Source organism: Monodelphis domestica, chromosome 2 (assembly GCF_027887165.1).
Source record: "Monodelphis domestica isolate mMonDom1 chromosome 2, mMonDom1.pri, whole genome shotgun sequence".
Taxonomy (NCBI): domain Eukaryota; kingdom Metazoa; phylum Chordata; class Mammalia; order Didelphimorphia; family Didelphidae; genus Monodelphis; species Monodelphis domestica.
Genome location: NC_077228.1, coordinates 370,642,626 through 370,661,082, shown reverse-complemented (window position 1 = coordinate 370,661,082; position 18,457 = coordinate 370,642,626). Strand labels below are relative to the sequence as shown.

General features: G+C 36.9%; 1 protein-coding gene across 1 annotated transcript in view; it reads right to left on the bottom strand.

Annotated features, from left to right (window-relative positions):
• CRYBG1 (crystallin beta-gamma domain containing 1) overlaps nucleotides 1-18,457 on the bottom strand; it is a 245,273-nt gene that overhangs the window by 140,598 nt on the left and 86,218 nt on the right. The window lies entirely within an intron of this gene.

Here is an 18,457-nt window from a genome sequence, read left to right as displayed (position 1 = left end):
TTTCCTCATCTGTATAATCAGCTGGAGAAGGAAATGGCAAACCTTTTTTTTTTCCTAGAAAACCCCAAATGGGGTCATGAAGAGTGGGACACAACTGAAATGACTAAACAGCAAAAAGTATCTAAAACTAAGAACCAGAATTATCTGAAAGGAAGAAAAACCAGAGACCTTTCCAATTGCATTAGAAGAAAAGCAAGGCTACCCATTAATACTATTCTTAGTTAATTTAACTATAGTGAAAAGACAAAAATAAATAAATGGATGGAATAAGTACAGGCAAAAAATTAAAAAGTTATCATTTTTGCAGATGATATAATAACAAGTATAGGGAGCACTTACATAGCACTGTAAAGTTTTTTTCAGTTGTTCAGTTATCTTTCAGTTGTGTTTGACTCTTTGTGACCATTTGACAGCTCATTTTATAGATGAGGAAACCAAAGCAAACAGCGTTAAGTGACTTGCCCAGGGTCAATAGCTAGTAAGTGTCTGAGGCTGGATTTGATCTCAGGAAGGGGCATCTTCCTAACTCCAGGTCCAGCAGTCTATCAACTGAGCCACCCATCTATTCACTCCAAGGTTAACAAGTACTTTCTTTGTGTTAACTTTTTTGATTCCTTCAAAAACAAAGTAAATGCTATTATAATGTCTATTTTACAGATGAGGAAAGAGAGACACACATAGCTTAAATAATATACTCAGAGTCAAACAGGGAATAATTATTTGAAGCAGGTTCAAACTTGGATTTTCCTGACTCTTAAGTCCTGTACCTTATCCATTGTACCACCTAGCTGCCTACAATATGGTTTACTTAAAGAATCCTAGAGAGACCATTAAAAAATTAATGGAAACAGTTCACTTTAGCAAACTTGAGGATATAAAAAATTCACATGTACAATAAGGAATTCTATATATTAAGAAAACCCAGAAGACTTTTTTAATAGTTAAAATAACTATAAAAAGCATAAAATAATTGGAAGTCTATTCACCAAGATACCCATGGAACTATATGAATGCAATGCAAAACATTATTCACAAATACATAGCAAAAATTTCAGATAAATATTAGTTGTTCGAGGGTAAGTTGAGCTAATATGACAAAAATAAAAATTCTGCCTAAATTAATTAACTTCTTCAGTTAAACTACTAAAGGATAACTTTATACTGCTACTGATAAAAAGATTCATTTAAAGGAACAAGAGAACTAGAATCCCAATGGAAATAGTAAAAAAAAAAAAGGGAAAGAATGATGCTTGTCAATACCAGATTCTGAATTATACTACAAAGCAGTAACCATCAAAACAATTTGGTACCAGTTAAGAATTAGGGGGATTCATTAATTGAAAAGATCAGAAACATAATATATAGAAATAAGCAAGTACAGTAAACCTAGTGTTTTACAAAGATCCCAGCTATTGGGATAAAAACTTAACATTCAGCAAAAAATGTTGGGAAAACTGGAAAACGGTATGGCAGAAATGAGGAACACATTAATATTTAACCATATACTAAGACAGTTTCCAAATGGATACACAATCTAGACATAGAGTGACATTATTTGTTTAAAAAAAACTGGAGAAGCAACACAGAAACAATCTATCAGTTCTATCTTAGGAGAACAGTTTGTGACCTGAAAAGAAAAGAATATATGCTACAATTTGCATGTTTAAAGCTCTCTACTTCGAAGTATAGTGTTCTTTATTATGAATCATTTGGAATTGTAGTTGGCCATTGTGTTAATCAGAGTTCCCAACACTTTAAGAGAGAGAGTTGATTGTCTTTATAATATTTTTGTTAGTGTATATAAATTGTTCTCCTCACTTCACTTTGCATGAGTTCAGACAAGTCTCCTTGGGTTTTTCTGAAACTATGCCATTCATCATTTCTTACAACACAGCAGTATTCCATCACATTCATATAACTTGTCCAGCCAGTCTTTGATTTAAAGACAACCTGTCAGTTTCCAATTCTTTGCCGCCATAAAAAGAGACAACATTCAAAAGTGAGCTAGAAAGGGAGAGGAAAGGATCACGTAAGCAATGGAATTCTATTTACCAGATTGGGTGCCTCTAATGGAACTTGAAGAAAAGGTCCTTGACAAGAATTCATTTTCCCTCACATACTCTCAGTCATTAATCATCTCTGCAACAGTCCACCAGTCACTGGGGTCAAATCAAAGGCATATGGGTGATGCAATGGCTAGAAAAATGGACTTGGAATCTGACCTCAAACTCTTACTAGCTTTTTGACCCTAGATAAGTCACTTGACCTCCATTTCCCTCAGTTTCCTTATCTATAATATGAGGGCTGTTGGGAAGATAAGATGATATATTTGTAAAGTGGTTTTTAGACTTATAAAGCTACATACATGCTCTATATAATTTTTATCAGGGGTTTTACATTGTTGGGATGACACAAGTAGCTTCTAGTTGGGTCCCAGTAACTGGGGGCTATCTCAAATATCATGGGTGCCAGAGAGTAGGGGGAAACATTCTGTAAACTCCTGCAAAAGATTCTATGTCCAGAAAATAAGAAGTTCCCCTGATTCCCTTGTTAAATATCTAAAGCTAAAAAAAGAGCAAATTGTTGTTGTGAACCACGTATATAAAACACAATATTAACCTTCTGCTCTTATTCATATACACAAGCCAAAGAAGAAACAAAATGGGTAGAAATATGGGCACTTCATCCTTTATAATCCAATGAACATAAAACATCAATAAAATTACAATGTGTATAAATGTTCTTGAAGGGTTTTTTTTTTAAATACAAGAGAGTCCAAGTTCTTATTAAATTATTTTTAAAAGTATAAAAGTCAAAATCAGAATTTTCTGTACTTCACAAGATTTCTGTGGCGGGAGGAAGGTATCTGGGAAAAGAAGGTACACCTCACTAGGTGACTGAAGGGGGCCTGGGAGATGGATGTGTGTGGCTTTTTTGAAATTTCTGTTCTAGTTCCAGAATTAAAACTGAATACACCAGTGTACACTTCTTTAAAACCAAGACTGTACCAGACCAAGAATATTATGATAGCTTTGGAACCTTAATGAATTGAAGAGAAAGAACTATGTCCCAAGGAAATACAAATCTCTAAAAAAAGTGATGAAGTTATGCAAGCCAATTAATTCTGTTTCATTACAGGTGTTACTACTCTGATTAGCAACATATGCCGCTAATTATTCTTCCCTACTGTGAAATTAGCAAGCATTACAATCTTTAGAAATAAGATATGTTAACATCAAGAACAAAGAAGGTGTTTTCCAAGGATCTAGTGAACAGATTGAGTCATTTAAGGGCATAAATAATATAGCTAATGATTTAAGGTCAAATCTTAATTAAGAAGGGCAGAACTGAGTACAGCCAATTTAGCCAGACAAACTAATTTGTACTAAAGAAAGAACAATTTTGTGTAGCCCGGATCCATTCATTCTCTTTCCTGTCTATTCTAAACTTTTATTCTTTGATTCATCTCCATACTTCATTATTTATTTATTTAAAGTCTCTTTGTGTTTCTCATGGAATTAAATCTTCTAAAGTACCAAGTCTGAGTTCCCTCTTCTAATCAACTTCTAGGGTCACGGCAATGTAGACTCCTGAAGAAGGTAGTGAGAATAGAAATAATGTATCATGGTGAAATTTTTCCTGTGTTCCTGATCATGCAATTTAATTCTACCCCATGATCATTTTCTTTCCCATTTCACATGGAGTTTTCTACATAAGTTCATGCCCTTCCACTTTCTGGATATCATGCACCCCCTAAGAGTTCTAACTTTCCTCCTCATGAGGCATAATATCGTCTCTAGATACACAAAACTCAGTCAGGGGGAGTAGTCTCCTTGGTAAAAAATCCTTGAAAATTATAACCATTTTAAGGTTTTCATCTCCTATTTTAAATTTTTCCTCTTTTCTCCTGCCCATTGAAGCATTCTACAATGGAATATCCTCCCACCACTGAACTCAGATTTCCCTTTTCTCCTACTTCACTGTCCTCCTTTGTCTTCTCACCCATTTTTCTATCCTCTCTTCTTTTTTTTTAAAACCCTTACCTTCCATCTTAGAATCAATGTTGTGTATTGGTTCCAAGGCAGAAGAGTGGTAAGGGCTAGGCAATGGGGGTGAAGTGACTTGCCCAGGGTTACACAGTTGGGAAATGTTTGAGGTCAGATTTGAATCTAGCCTTTCTTCTTCCTGAGATACCACAATAATTATTATTCATTCTTCATTCTTTATCATTGACTTAGAGTATCAAACATTTCCCTCTAACTTTTCATTCTGTAGTTTAGTCCCATAAAATACACTGATTCGCTAGTAGGGTGGGGTTTGGAGATTTAATCCATCATGTCTCAGGTCTGCTCCTCCTCCATTAGTACTTCTAATTTCTCTAAGTTTCACTTTCATATGCTTTTAGGAAGAAATATCTTAATAGTCTGTTAGTTATTTCTTCTTTTTTTTTTTACCTAGAGGTGTCTCTTTTTCTAGGTTTCTTTTCCCCTTTTAATTGTCTCTGGAGCATTCCCTTACTTGTGCTTTGCTTGGGAGTTGCATTTATTTACCTGTCTTGTCTTTCTGTTGCCTGGGTTGTTTGCAAATCAAATATCTGCTCACATTTTTTTTGTAGCAATGCTTCAAATATTTCTTATATTGAAATCCATCATTTTTAAATTGATGATTAGGCTCAGATTTTTATGTCATGTTGGGTTGCATCTTGATCTCCTTTGCTTTTCCAATTATATTATTCCATTTTCTTCTTAAATTTCATGCTAGTATTGAATAATCTTGTACTATTTAAATTTTCTTTCCTTGATGCTTGAAGGTCTTGCTCCTGGTTCTTTGTTGCTCTTTATGCCACTATCTGGACTACAATCCTCAGAAGCTCACAAAACTCAATCTCTGGAGATATCTCTGTGCTTGCAAAGACATCCTTCTGAAAAATCTGACAAAATAACTAGAGGGGAAGGTATCATCAAGTTAAGAATTAAAGATAGAGGAGATCAAAGCGTGTTCGTAGGTAACAGGGAAGGAACTAGAAGAGATTGAAGGTGGAAGAGAAGAAATAATGGCAGCTACATGGCACAGTGGGTTATTAAAAGATGGACTTTGGAGTCAGGAAGTCCTGAAAGCAAATCCTACCTCAGATACTAGCTAGAAGTTTCTGGATAAGTCATAACCTCTGTCTGCCATAGTTTCTTCATCTCTAAAGTGGGGATAATAATAGCCCCTACCTCCAAGGGTTGTTATAAGAATAAAATAAGATAATGTTTGTGATATACTTTGCAAGCCTTAAAATGCTCTTTTGTTGTTGTTGTTCAGTTGTCATTTCAGTTGTGTCCAACTCCTCATGACCCCATTTAGGGTTTTCTTGGCAAATGCACTGCAGTGGTTTGCCATTTTCTTCTCTAGCTCATTTTACAGATGAGGAAACTGAAGCAAACAGAATTGAATGACTTGCCTATGGTCACACAGCTCGCAAATATCTAAGGTCAGATTTAAACTCAGAAAGATGAGTCTGTTGGACTCCTGAACCAACATTCTATCCATGGCACCACCTAGCTGCCCTTAAAGTAATGTAGAAATGCCAGCTATATGATGATGGTGGTGGTGGTGGTGATGACGGTGGCAGTGGTTAGGGTAAGCAAGCTTCCCAAAGAAGATACGAGGTCAGGGTATCAAGTAAAAAAGGTTAGCCATAACAACAAGGAAGCCTATCTCCTCCTCTTAGACAGAAGCAAAGAAATAAGAGATGAATGAAAATACGTTTGAGGTACAGTGTAGGAGAGATGAGGAAAATCAGTACCAGTAGACTAGATTATTCAGTCAAGTGACAGACTACTCATCTGCTGACACAGGGGCTTGAGAGAGGATAAGGTTTGGAGAAGCTTTTGTGGAAAGTCTGACAAAGTTGATCAAAAAAGGAATAAAAGGATTACTGTAAGGGGACATTTGCCATTTGATGATATGAGTTTGTGATGGATTTAGGCAGTATGGTTGAATAACTTCCTCCTGGAGCATGCAGTGATTCAGGAATGGGAATGGATCAGGCAGATGAAGGGGGTGACCCATTGTTGAGAATTCCTAGAACACAAACTGTACAAAGATAAAGAATTTTGCTTAAAAGGCAGAGGGGCAGGCAGTACTATTGAACTGGTTAATTAGAGGGTTAATCCTGGAAAGAAATAAAAATCCCCACAAAGATGCTTGAAAGCCCTAGTTATCCTTCTTCTTAAATAACGTAAGGAATACCCAACAGAACTTGATATTCTTTTGTGTCTCCCAGTACCATATAGCTAAGCACTGAGTAATAGTATATTTAATGGTATATTATCCTCTAACTCCTTTATGCTCAACAATTTCACATCATTTTTGGTCAGCTGTTCACAAACATAGACTTTACATCAGTATTTCTTGCCAAAAGTCTCTCAGCAATTATAAAATGTGGACAGAGTAAGAAAAGTGAAAAACAGGGAGAAAATACAAGCTATTTTAACTCAGTAAGCAAAAATAGAGACCTTTTTACTCGTGATGCTTAGAAATTATGGCCAGAGAAGGAAATTGTTGGAATCTAGTCTTGAGACACGAATGAGATGTGCCGCCCAAAACAATATTGTACTAGGCTCTGGTTTTTTAAAAATAGCTACTACACAGGAGAGAAAGACTGAAATCTCCTGAAGAGAGTAATCTCTGATTGCACCTGAGGACCCAGCAGACTTCTGCACAGTGATATAAGAATAAACATATGTAGAGATAAAACTGGAAAAGTACTTTATTGTTGTTTGGTTGTTTTCAGAGGTGCTGAATTCTTTGTGACCCCATTTGGGATTTTCTTGGCAAAGAAACTGGAATGTTTACTGTTTCCTTCTCAAGCCCATTTTACAGATGAGGACACTGAAGCAAACAGGGTTGAGTGACTTGCTCAGGGTATATATGGACAGATTTGAACTAAAGAAGATGAGTCTTCCTGACTCCAGCCCCAACATTTTATTATTTACTGTGCCACCTAGCTGCCAGGATAAGTACTTATATTCCATCTAAAGACCAATTGCTAATGCAGTGTTCCTGAGGGATCTATGAGAAAGAACACTATCCACATTCAGAGGAAAAACTGTGGGAGCAGAAACACAGAAGAAAAACAACTGCTTGATTACATGGGTCAAGGGGGATATGATTGGGGATGAAGACTCTAAATGATCATCCTAGTGCAAATACCCACAACATGGAAATGGGTTCTGATCAAGGACACATGTAAAACCCAGTGGAATTGTGTGTCGGCTATGGGAGGGGAGGGAGGGAACGAATATGATTTTTGTAACCAAGAATTAATGTTTGAAATTGATCAAATAAAATTAAAATAAAAAATAGACCAATTGCTAGTAAGCTCCCTAAGCATCAAAGAAGATTCATTAATTCATTCAAGAAGCATTTATCAAGTGACTACTAAATTATAAGACTAGGTGCTTGGAATACAAAGACAAAAGCAAAAATTTCTAACCTTGAGAAATTTACTTTCATTCTAGTGAAAGGGAAACAAAGCATGCACAGATAAGTAAATATTTAATATGTACATAATAGGTTAATAAATGCTTCTTAAGTGACTGTATAATTTGGGGAATGGAAGGAATACTAAAAATTAAGGAAAAGACATATAGAAGTTGGCAACTGAAGTGTCTTTATTAAAGAGAGTCAAGAATTCCAATAGGCAGAGATGAGGAGGAAAGGCATTCTTTGCCTGTGCAAAGATCAATTTTGTTAATTATCCTTTTGTTTATATTTCATTTCCAGAACTAAATATTGGTATAATTTCAAATGAATAAAATAGTCAAAAGCAGTTCCATAGCAAGAGTTGGGACTGATTCAAGAGTCAGAAAATTAAACATTTACAAAATGTAAACACTTCTGGGATATAAACCTAGCTTTACTTGTGAATGGTCAAGTTAAAAATAGAAACAATTAGCTTATTGCTGTGGAATAGTTGAAATCATATAATAACTAAAGTGAAAAAGATCTTGTACAAGCCCTCCATTTCACAGATGAATAAACTGAGGTTCAGGGGGGATGACTTACCCAAAGTCACAAAGCTAATTAATGACCCTGTTCATACTAAAAGTCAACTGTAATACTTGGACAAAAAATTATGCATGCATTTGCTCATCATTTCCTGTGTTCATCTTTTAATATAAATGCATTTCTTGAAGGTTCTACAATAAATTTTGTTATCTATTTCCACTTGTAACTCTTTTAGTTTTTCCTTTTAAAATGTGGATGCTGTAACATTTGGAACATATAGGTTTAGTAGTAATAATGCTTCATTATCTATAGTATCTTTTAACATAATGTATTCCCCTATTTATCTCTTTTAATCGGATCTATTTTAGCTTAGATTTTGTCTGAGATTGTAATTGCTACCTTTGCTTTTTTCCTTTTTTTTTGTCAGTTGAAGCATAATATATTCTATTCCAGCTCTTTATTTTTACTCTATGTGTGTCTCTCATTTTTTAATGTTTCTTATAAATAGCACATTGCTGGATTTTCAGTTTTATTCATTCTGCTATCCCTTTCCATTTTGTAGATGAATTCATCCCATTCATATTCAAAATTATAATTATTAGTTATGTTTTCCCCTACATTCTATTTTCCTCATTGTTTTTCCTTCTCTGCCTCCCCCCATTCCTCCTAAGAAATCTAATCTTCTTCTAATCAGTATCTCCATAATCTGCATTCCGTCTAGAAGTCCTCCCTTATTTTCTTCCCTTTAGTAGGTTACTTTACCTAATTCAAAGGCTTATAATATTTATTGCCCAGTCATTTCAGTTGTATCCAACTCTTTGTGATCCCATTTGGGGCTTTCTTGGCAAAGATACTAGAGCATTTTTTTTCCATTTTCTTCTCCAACTTATTTCACAGATGAGGAAACTGAGGCAAATAGGTTTAAGTGACTTGACCAAAGTCACACAGTGTCTGAGACCAAATTTGAATTAAGGCCAAGAGCTTTATCCACTGTGCTATCTAACTGCCCCTTTATAATCAAGTACAAAATATTTAACAGCTCATAGACATACTTTTCTTGATTCTGTAAAACCAAACTTTCCTCCTCCATGGAGATTACCCTCTTAGAAAGATTAATGAAACTGGGATTCTTTTTTACTTGCTAGTATTTTTATGTTTATCTCAACAGTTAAAAGAAACACATTTAAAGATGAAAGATACACATAGAGTAAAAATAAAGAGCTGGAGTAGAATATATATATATATGTAAATATATATATATATCATGCTTCAACTGGGAAAAAAATCAAAGGAAGCAGAAATGATCTCAAAGTTTAAGCTAAATTAGATCTAATTAATAGAGATAAGCATAAAACATGGTTATTTCCACATCCCACCAGGCTATTTCCAAGAATGTAGTAGCTCTAACCGATTTCAAATTTTCCTTTTGCTAATCTCCTTTTCCCATCCATGTCTTTCTGTGATAGCTAAACATGAAGAATTTGTATGATAAAAATAAACCTAAATGAATTTAGACAACTACTTTTTTTTTGACAATTTGTTGTTCAGTTGTATTCAACTCTTTGTGATAATATTTGGAGTTTCCTTGACAAAGATACTGGAGTGGTTTTCCTTCTCCAACTCATTTGACAGATGAGAAAACGGAGATAAACAGGATTAAATGACTTTTCTAGGGTCACACAGCTAGTAAGTAAATGTGGCCAGACTTGAATTTAAGTCTTTTCTGACTCCAAGTCCTGGGCACTGTGTCACTTAAGCTACTTCATTAGCACTGTGAAAATTAGCAAAGTGAAGATTAGAAAGTGATTTTTTTTAAAGTAAAGAATTGTTAACTGTTGAATATTAATACTATACTACCACCTAGTGTTTACATGCAATAAATGTGAAGAAAGGGAGAGAGGAAGAATTTTTCCATTCCCACTCACACAAATCTTTTTTTTTTTTTAAACATTATTTTATTTGGTCATTTCCAAACATTATTCATTGGAAACAAAGATCATTTACTTTTCCTCCCCCCCCCCCTTCCATAGCCAACGCATGATTCCACTGAGTATCACATGTGTCCTTGATTCAAACCTATTTCCATGTTGTTGGTATTTACATTAGAGTGTTCATTTAGAGTCTCTCCTCGGTCATATCCCTTCCAACCCTGTAGTCAAGCAGTTGCTTTTCTTCGGTGTTTTTACTCCCACAGTTTATCCTCTGCTTGTGGATAGTGTTTTTTAGATCCCTGCAGATTGTTCAGGGACATTGCATTGACACCAATGGAGAAGTCCATCACCTTCGATTGTACCACAGTGTATCAGTCTCTGTGTACAATGTTCTCCTGGTTCTGCTCCTTTCGCTTTGAATCACTTCCTGGAGGTTGTTCCAGTCTCCATGGAACTCCTCCACTTTATCATTCCTTTGAGCACAATAGTATTCCATCACCAATATATACCACAATTTGCTCAGCCATTCCCCAATTGATGGGCATCCCCTCGTTTTCCAATTTTTGGCCACCACAAAGAGTGCAGCTATGAATATTCTTATACAAGTCTTTTTCCTTATTGTCTCTTTGGGGTACACTCACACATATCTTGATTATCTCATACCCCTATCTTTCTCCCTATAGAGGAGGGGAGATTAGTACAGAAAGAGAAAAGGGAATAAAGTAGAACGTCCAAAGTAGAGAATACAATCTTAAAGTTTCAGGGGACCTTTGAAGTTATTAATTCAACTCATATCCTAAACATAAATCCTGTTTATATCATCACTGACAAATTTTCATCCTTATTTCACTTGAATAAATCCACCAATGAACAATTTTCTCCCACTCAGGATTGTCATTGTTCAATTGTTTGGTGTCTCTTTGTGACCCCATTTGGGGTTTTCTTGGCACAGATTCTAGAGCAGTTTGCCATTTTCTACTCCAACTCATTTTACAAATAACTGAGGCAAATAGGGTTAAGTGACTTACCCAGTGTCACACAGCTAATAAGTGCTGAAGTCAGATTTAAACTCAGGAAGATGAATCTTCCTGCCTCCAAGTCCTGCACTCCATCAGTCAAGCCACCTAGATACCCCTTCTAACTTAAAGTAGTCCTATCAAACAACCACTCAGGTTATTTTACACCTTTCCATTTTTGACCAGTGCTAAGTGGTGGACTTGGAGTCAGAAAAATTTTAGTTCAATCTGGCCTCAGATACTCACTAGCTCTGTAACTGGACACAAGTCACTGAACCTCTGCCTTTCTCAGTTTCCTCATCTGTAACGTAAGGAGAAAATGGCTCCTATCTTCAGGTTGCTGTGAGGATAAAACAATATTTGTAAAGGGCTTTGCAAAACTTAAAGTGCTAAATAAATGCTAGCTACTGTTATTGTTGTTGTTATCTGTCAAGTGGAAGTTTTTTCCTTGATGCTGAGCGAAAATAGGTCTTATTAAAACATCCATTCATTAGTATTATGTTCTCTGAGGCCAAGTAGAATGAACCTAATTCATCTTCCACAAGAGAACTCAGAGAGGAGAAAAGAGAGATGGGTAACAGTTGAGGAGGAGGAAACATGGAGCTCAATTTTTATCCACTCAAGTGGAGAAATTAAATGAAAATCCTCCATTCAAAGACCTGGATTTTGTTCTGCAGGCTCTCACTACAGCTCAGATTCTAGCAAAGAGACATTTGTATTCAGCCTTGATTATCAGGAATGCTTTGGTTTTCAAGGACAAATAAAATAAAGATTTCTTGGTTCAAGGGGCCTTGAAACAAGGCAAACCTGTTCAGAAGTCAGTACAAAGAGCTGGAAGACATCTATTGAAGTTGGCTATGGTTTTGTAAATGACTTTATAAATAAAGGCTGTCCTTCAGTGTCACTGAGAAGAAAAAAATTTGTAAAGAGCAATCAAAAATACTAAAAACAACAACAAAGGATGGAATAAAAAGTTATTTCATTTTAATACCATGAGGTTTCTGTAATATTGCCTTGTCTTTTCTTTTAAAGAATCATAAAATGTTTTGTTAAAATACTTAAGATCCTTTTTTCAGGGGCAGCTGGGTAGCTCAATGGATTGAGAGTCAGGCCCAGAGACGGGAGGTCCTAGGTTCAAATCTGACCTCAGACACTTCTCAGCTGTGTGACCCTGGGCAAGTCACTTAACCCCCATTGCCTAGCCCTTACTACTCTTCTGCCTTGGAGCCAATACATAGTATTGATTCCAAGGCAGAAGGTAAGGGTTTAAAAAAAAAAAGATCCTTTTTTTCCCCAAGAGATTGTTTTCCACATATATGTTTTCTCAGGTCTGGGTTTTCAAATGTCTTCCCTAAAATGTGACTTCCTGTCCTGACCCATTGCAATTTGAGGAGTGTCAGTCCAAAGGTAATGTGGTGTTCTTATAACACTTGAATCTCTGTATCCCAACCAGGGTCATTTGCCTTCCTAGATCCTTTCTCAAATTTCAAAATACCAAATCTGGAAAAGCTCCAGCCAAGCATAGAAATTTCTCCTGCTCCTCCTTCATTCATGAATCTGTTTATTCAAGAAGTTCTTGATTGTACTTTGGTTGTCATTCAGTTGCTTCCAACTTTTTGTGATGCCACCATTTGGGATTTTCTTGGCAATGATACTGGAGTGGTTTGCCATTTTCTTCTCTAGCTCTTTGACAAATAAAGAAACTGAGGCAAACAGGGTTAAATGACTTACCCATGGTCACATCACCAGGAAGTATCTGAGGTCCAATTTAAACCTAGGTCCTTCTATCTCCAGGTCTGGCTCTCTATCCACTGTGCCACCAAGCTGCCCCTCCTCACTGTCTCTTACCAGTCATATCCAATATCCAGTATGTCACCAATTCCTGTCGCTTTCACATTTCCAACATCTCTCATATACACCCCATTTTCTCTTCTGACACTACCACCACTCTGGTGCAGGCTCTTGTCATCTCCCACTAGGACTATGGCAAGATCCTGATGATGAATCTGCCTGCCTCAAGCCTCTCCAATAAATCCTCTCTTCAGCCACCAAAGTGACTTTCCTAAAGCATAGGTCCAACAATATCACCTTCCTGTACCCAGTGAACTCCAGTGGCTCCCTATTGGCTCCAGAATAAAATTCAAAATTCTCTGTTTTGACATTCAAAGCCTTTTGTAACCAAGTCCCCTTGAACCTTTCCAGTCTCCTATACCCTAACTTAGTGATACTTACTCTTCCAGCCAGTGATGCTGCCTTCTGACCATTCCAAGAAGAAGATACTCCATCTCTTGACTTCAGGCATTTTCTCCGGCTGTCCCCTCTATGCCTGGAATGCTCTCCCTTCTTCTGCTCCACCTACTGACCTCCTTGGCATCCCTTAACTCCCAGCCCGAACCCCATCTTCTATAGAGAGCCTTCCCCAACCCTTCTTACTTGCAGCTCTTTGGCTCCATTAATTATTTCCTATTTATTATGTACATAGCCTGGGGTGTACATATTGATTTGCATGTTGTCTTCCCTCCTTAGATTGCAAGCTCCTTGGGAGTAGGAATTATCTTTGAACTCTTTGTATCCCCAGTGCATAGCACAGTACCTGACACATAGTGGGTATTTCATAAATGCTTTTTGATTGCTTGGCACATTTAAGTTAAATGCTAGGCAGCTAGTAAAGCTGGAATTTTGACTTTCCAGAATTCACTGTGAACCATCCCTGAATGTCATATTAGAAATGCTGTTGTTTTATGTCTTCTAACTGTGAGCATCCTATAAAGAGCTGATAAGCCTGAAGGAAAAGGACATTCCTTAAAAGCTATTGTCAAGGACATGGTCATTGGTGTCTTGGTGATCCAGATTCATCATGCCTAAAACCTTTGTTCTCTGCACCTTCAAAACTCTGGGCAACCAGCACACAAGACTTCCTGAGGGACACACAGAGAGAACCACACACACACACACACACACACACACACACACACACACACACACACAAACAAAAGCCCATCCATCTGCCCTGATTTGCCAGTGAAGTGTACCGTGTTCTCTCATTCTTTCTTCCTTCTTCCCTCCTAGCCTCTTTCCAGGATAACAAGCTCCATACCACAAGCCTGCCTAGAGTACTGGCTAAGAGACTTGTTTCTTCCTTCTCTTTACCTGCCAGCATCCAACAGAAACTGGTGTTACAGTAGCTGATGCCTTCATATATGACTATACGGCTCAACTTCCCTGCCTTCCTTATTTTGGCAAGAAGTTAAACTAACAATTCGAGTAATGTAAAACCTTAGGAGAAGTCAAGTTAACCAGGGGCATCTGGTCAACTGCCCGACTCAGTGGCCAATCTAAAAGGCAGACAATTAAAAGTCAATCAAAGGAGCAAGCTAGAAGGTTCAGTGGATTCAAAGCCAGGCTCAAAAATGGGAGATCCTAGGTTCAAATCTGACTTTAGATACTTCCCAGCTGTGTGACCCTGGGCAAGTCACTTAACCCCATTGCCTAGCTATTACTGCTTTTCTGTCTTAGAACCAATACACAGAATTAATTCTAAGACAGAAGGTAAGGGGTTTTTTTTAAGCCAATTAAAATGACAAATGACAATAAAATCACAGCATCTTCCTAATCAAACTAAATTGTAAGTACCTTGATGGTAGAGACTTTATTTGTCTTTATTCATCCTCTGCTCAACTCCCAGGGGAAAAGTGCAAAAAGGGTAAGAGAACTATCTTCTCTATTATATCCTTCCCCCAAAGACCTGTACAATGTTCCAGAGTCATGGCACTACCATGGGTTTGATATATCATCCCATAGGAAAAAGCACTCAGGGTTAACAGAGAATCAGCCATCTTCTCCCAGACCTGCACAGTCTTCATCAGTCAGAATATTATTGAAGATACTGAGCAAGAACACCTGGTCTGTAGTAGAATAGATGCTTCTTGAGAGTAGGGGTGGCTTTATTTGTGGCTCTCTATGTCTAGTGCCTAGCACAGAGCTTTGTACAAAGAAAGTGCTTACTAAATGTCAATGGATAAACCTGACAGTTCAATATTTTTGTCAATGAGGAAAATGAGGAGCAATACAGAAAACAGGGGGTGGGGGAAGAGCCAAAGGTGTCCTTGGGAAAAATCAAAGTGACACTAGATGAAAACTTTAATTTGCTCCCACTGGGGACACACAGAACAGTTAATAGAATCAAGAAGGTTGCAGATTCATTTTTGATGGGGAACTAACAAGCGGCAGCTCCCCAACCCCCAACCTAAAGTCCTGAAAGCTCCCCAATTTTGTAAGCCTGGAGCCTAGTATTAAATAATTTCTAGGTTTGGCAGCTGGGTGGCGCAGTGGATATATCATTAGACTTGAAGTCAAGGAAGGGGGTGGAGAGAGAGAGAGAGAGAGAAAGAGAGAGAGAGAGAGAGAGAGAGAATTGATTTTTCAGATATGACCAATAAAGGATGTTATAGATATCCCCAAAGTTATGGTACAGTTTTAAAATTTTAATAATTTCAGAGATATAAATGTTACAAACTTACAAAAAAAAACCAACATTTGAAAGATTATTTAAAATTTTGAAATATTGACATGTTGCTTATGAAAATCCAATCTAACCATCATCTTGTGGTACATGTCACTCAAGTAGATTTTTGAACTTTGTCACAACTTTGCTCAGGTACCACACTGTGACCTAAAGAATTGAATCTGTAGTTCTAGACTTAAAATCATCCAAAGAATGAGATTTTGATGTATACACCACAGTTTTGACATGGTCCCACAAGAAAAAGTTTACTAGAAATAGATCAGGTATCCAAACAAGAGGACCTCCTTTATCCATCCATCAACCTGAGAGAGTATCATTGAGAAATTGTCATACACACAAATGCATAATGTCAGGGTACTATTTTATTAAAATTAATAAAAATTTTAAATGAAACTTATTCAAAATTAAGTATTTCACCATATTAAATAATTAAATTTTCAAATGATTTTTCTCCCTAAGTTTATGGCATAATATTTCTGAAGTTATTAAAGCTTAAAAGTACACTAAGATTTAGGGGATAAAATACATATGTTATAAAGTTTTTCTTTTTCTTTTTTCCTCCAGTGCTAAGGGGAAGAGAGGAAAAAAAGAGAAACAATAGATTTATTTTCTTATTTTTAAAATTAAGTCAAATTTTTTTAAGACGGAAGTCAAGAAATGGAATTAGCAACCATAATTTTCATAAAATGGAATGTTCTCCATTGGTATTCACTGTAATGAAACTTAGTAGTCAGAACTAAAGAGAGCTGCCTTGGCTATCCTAACCTGAATGTATCCAATCTCATCAGAGCTGGGAGTAACTTGGCTGAACCCTTGTACTCTTTTATTAGGGGTTGGGAAATCAAAGGAAAGTTAGCTTTTATCCTTTGCAGCAGGGGACGATGCATTCCCCTAAATAAGAAAAGAACCTGAGTTTATACTATGAAATGAATTATATGTCAAACCATTGACCCAGGGGAAAATGTCCTTACGAGAAAGAAGGGCTGGACAGGGACCAAGTTTTCAGTAAAGTCTTGAAATCCAAGGGCCTGAGATAAGTAGGTCAACCAGTTTTCAGAACTGAAATTCAGGACAGAAAGGTCAAAAGGCAAGACATGGGAAGTGCCAGGGCAGCTGAGCAGTAGTCCTGCTATGCCAGTGACTGCTCACCTCTCCTGACTCTGCCTGCCCTAAGCTGCCCTGCCAAGGTGGGTGGAAGGAAGGAAGGAAGGAAGGAAGGAAGGAAGGAAGGAAGGAACGAAGGAAGGAAGGAAGGAAGGAAGGAAGGAAGGAAGGAAGGAAGGAAGGAAGGAAGGAAGGAAGGAAGGAAGGAAGGAAGGAAGGAAGGGAGGAAGGGAGGAAGGGAGGAAAGAAAGAAAGAAGGAAAGAAAGAAAGAAAGAAAAGGAAAGGAAAGGAAAGGAAGGAAGAAACAACTATTATATTATAAACTATTCTGTTTTGTAGAATTAAAATAAAAGCTAAATGATTTCTATTATTTTTGTGGATTAAAAAAAATCAGATAAAGTCCAGAAGGTTGCATGTAATCTTATATGAGGAATTTTCCTATGTGGTCAGGTCATTTCTTTTCTAGGGACAAGTGAAGTATATTTCAGTTCTACTTTGGAAGAAGTATATTTCAAATATACATGCACATATAAACACATACATGAACATAATATATAGTATACATGTATGTGTTACATATAAATATATCTTATGTGTGCTACATGAATACTTGTGTATTTTATATATAGTACATTTCAAACATGTGTACAATATAGTATACTGTCTATGTGTATTTGAAATGTAATTTTTCCAGGGTAAAACTAGACATATGTGTGGATATGTGTATAAATAATGTTTATATATATATACAGACAGTAATATTAAATTGGGAGTTCCTCTTTTAGTACCCTCAATGCTTTAATTTACTTTTTTTGTCCTATTTGCCATAAAATGAAACATATTATGTATTTATATACTTAGATATAAGCCAAGAGTTTGGATCTTTTAACTTCATTGGTATAGACAACTCTTTGATAAGAAAACTCTCTCTCCCAATGGTTGGCACCATCCTTTCAAAGAAAGTCTAGCCCAGTGATGGCAAACCTTTTAGAGACTGAGTACCCACACCACATATAAGCTTCCCCCTTACCACAGACAGGGGAGGGAGGAAGTGTTCCCACTGGGCATCTGGGCAGAGGGGCTGGTCATGTGAGAAATGTCCTCAGGTGGGTGTGGAGAGAGCGCTCCTATTGGCTTGGGCAGAGGGGTGGGTCATGTGAGAAATGTCCTCAGACATGCATGGAGATGAGAAGGAGAGCAGCCCCCTCCAGCATGCTCTGGCAAGCATGCCATAAGTTTACCAACACAGGTCTAGAGACTTGCCTAGAGTACTTGGTAAGTAATTCGCCCAGGATCACAGAACCAGTGGACATCAGAGGCTGCTGGGACTTGCACCTTGGCTCTGAGGACAACTCTATGCACTGTACCATCTAGTCTCTCTACATTTTACATTTCTAAAAACATTTAAGAGTAAGTCAAAACACCATTCATAAGCAAAGGACAAACTATGGGAGTGGAAACACCGAGAAAAAGCAACTGCCTGAATACAGCGGTTGAGGGGACATGACAGAGGATAGACTCTAAATGAACACTCTAATGCAAATACTATCAACAAAGCAATGGGTTCAAATCAAGAAAACATCTAATGCCCAGTGGACTTACGCGTCGGCTATGGGGGGTGGGGGGGAGGAAAAGAAAATGATCTTTAACGAATAATGCTTGGAAATGATCAAATAAAATATATTTTAAAAAAAAGAGTAAGTCAAAACAACATATGAATGAAGAATTTATTGTTTTTTTAGGGAGGAGAGAAATGGTAATAAAACCTTATTTTCTGTTTCTTGTTTCCTTTTTTTAAAAAGCAATTCTCCTCCTTTACATTTCAATATTTTAAAATATGTTTTAGGTAAGCCTAACAGCAACCACAATTCACATTTCTATA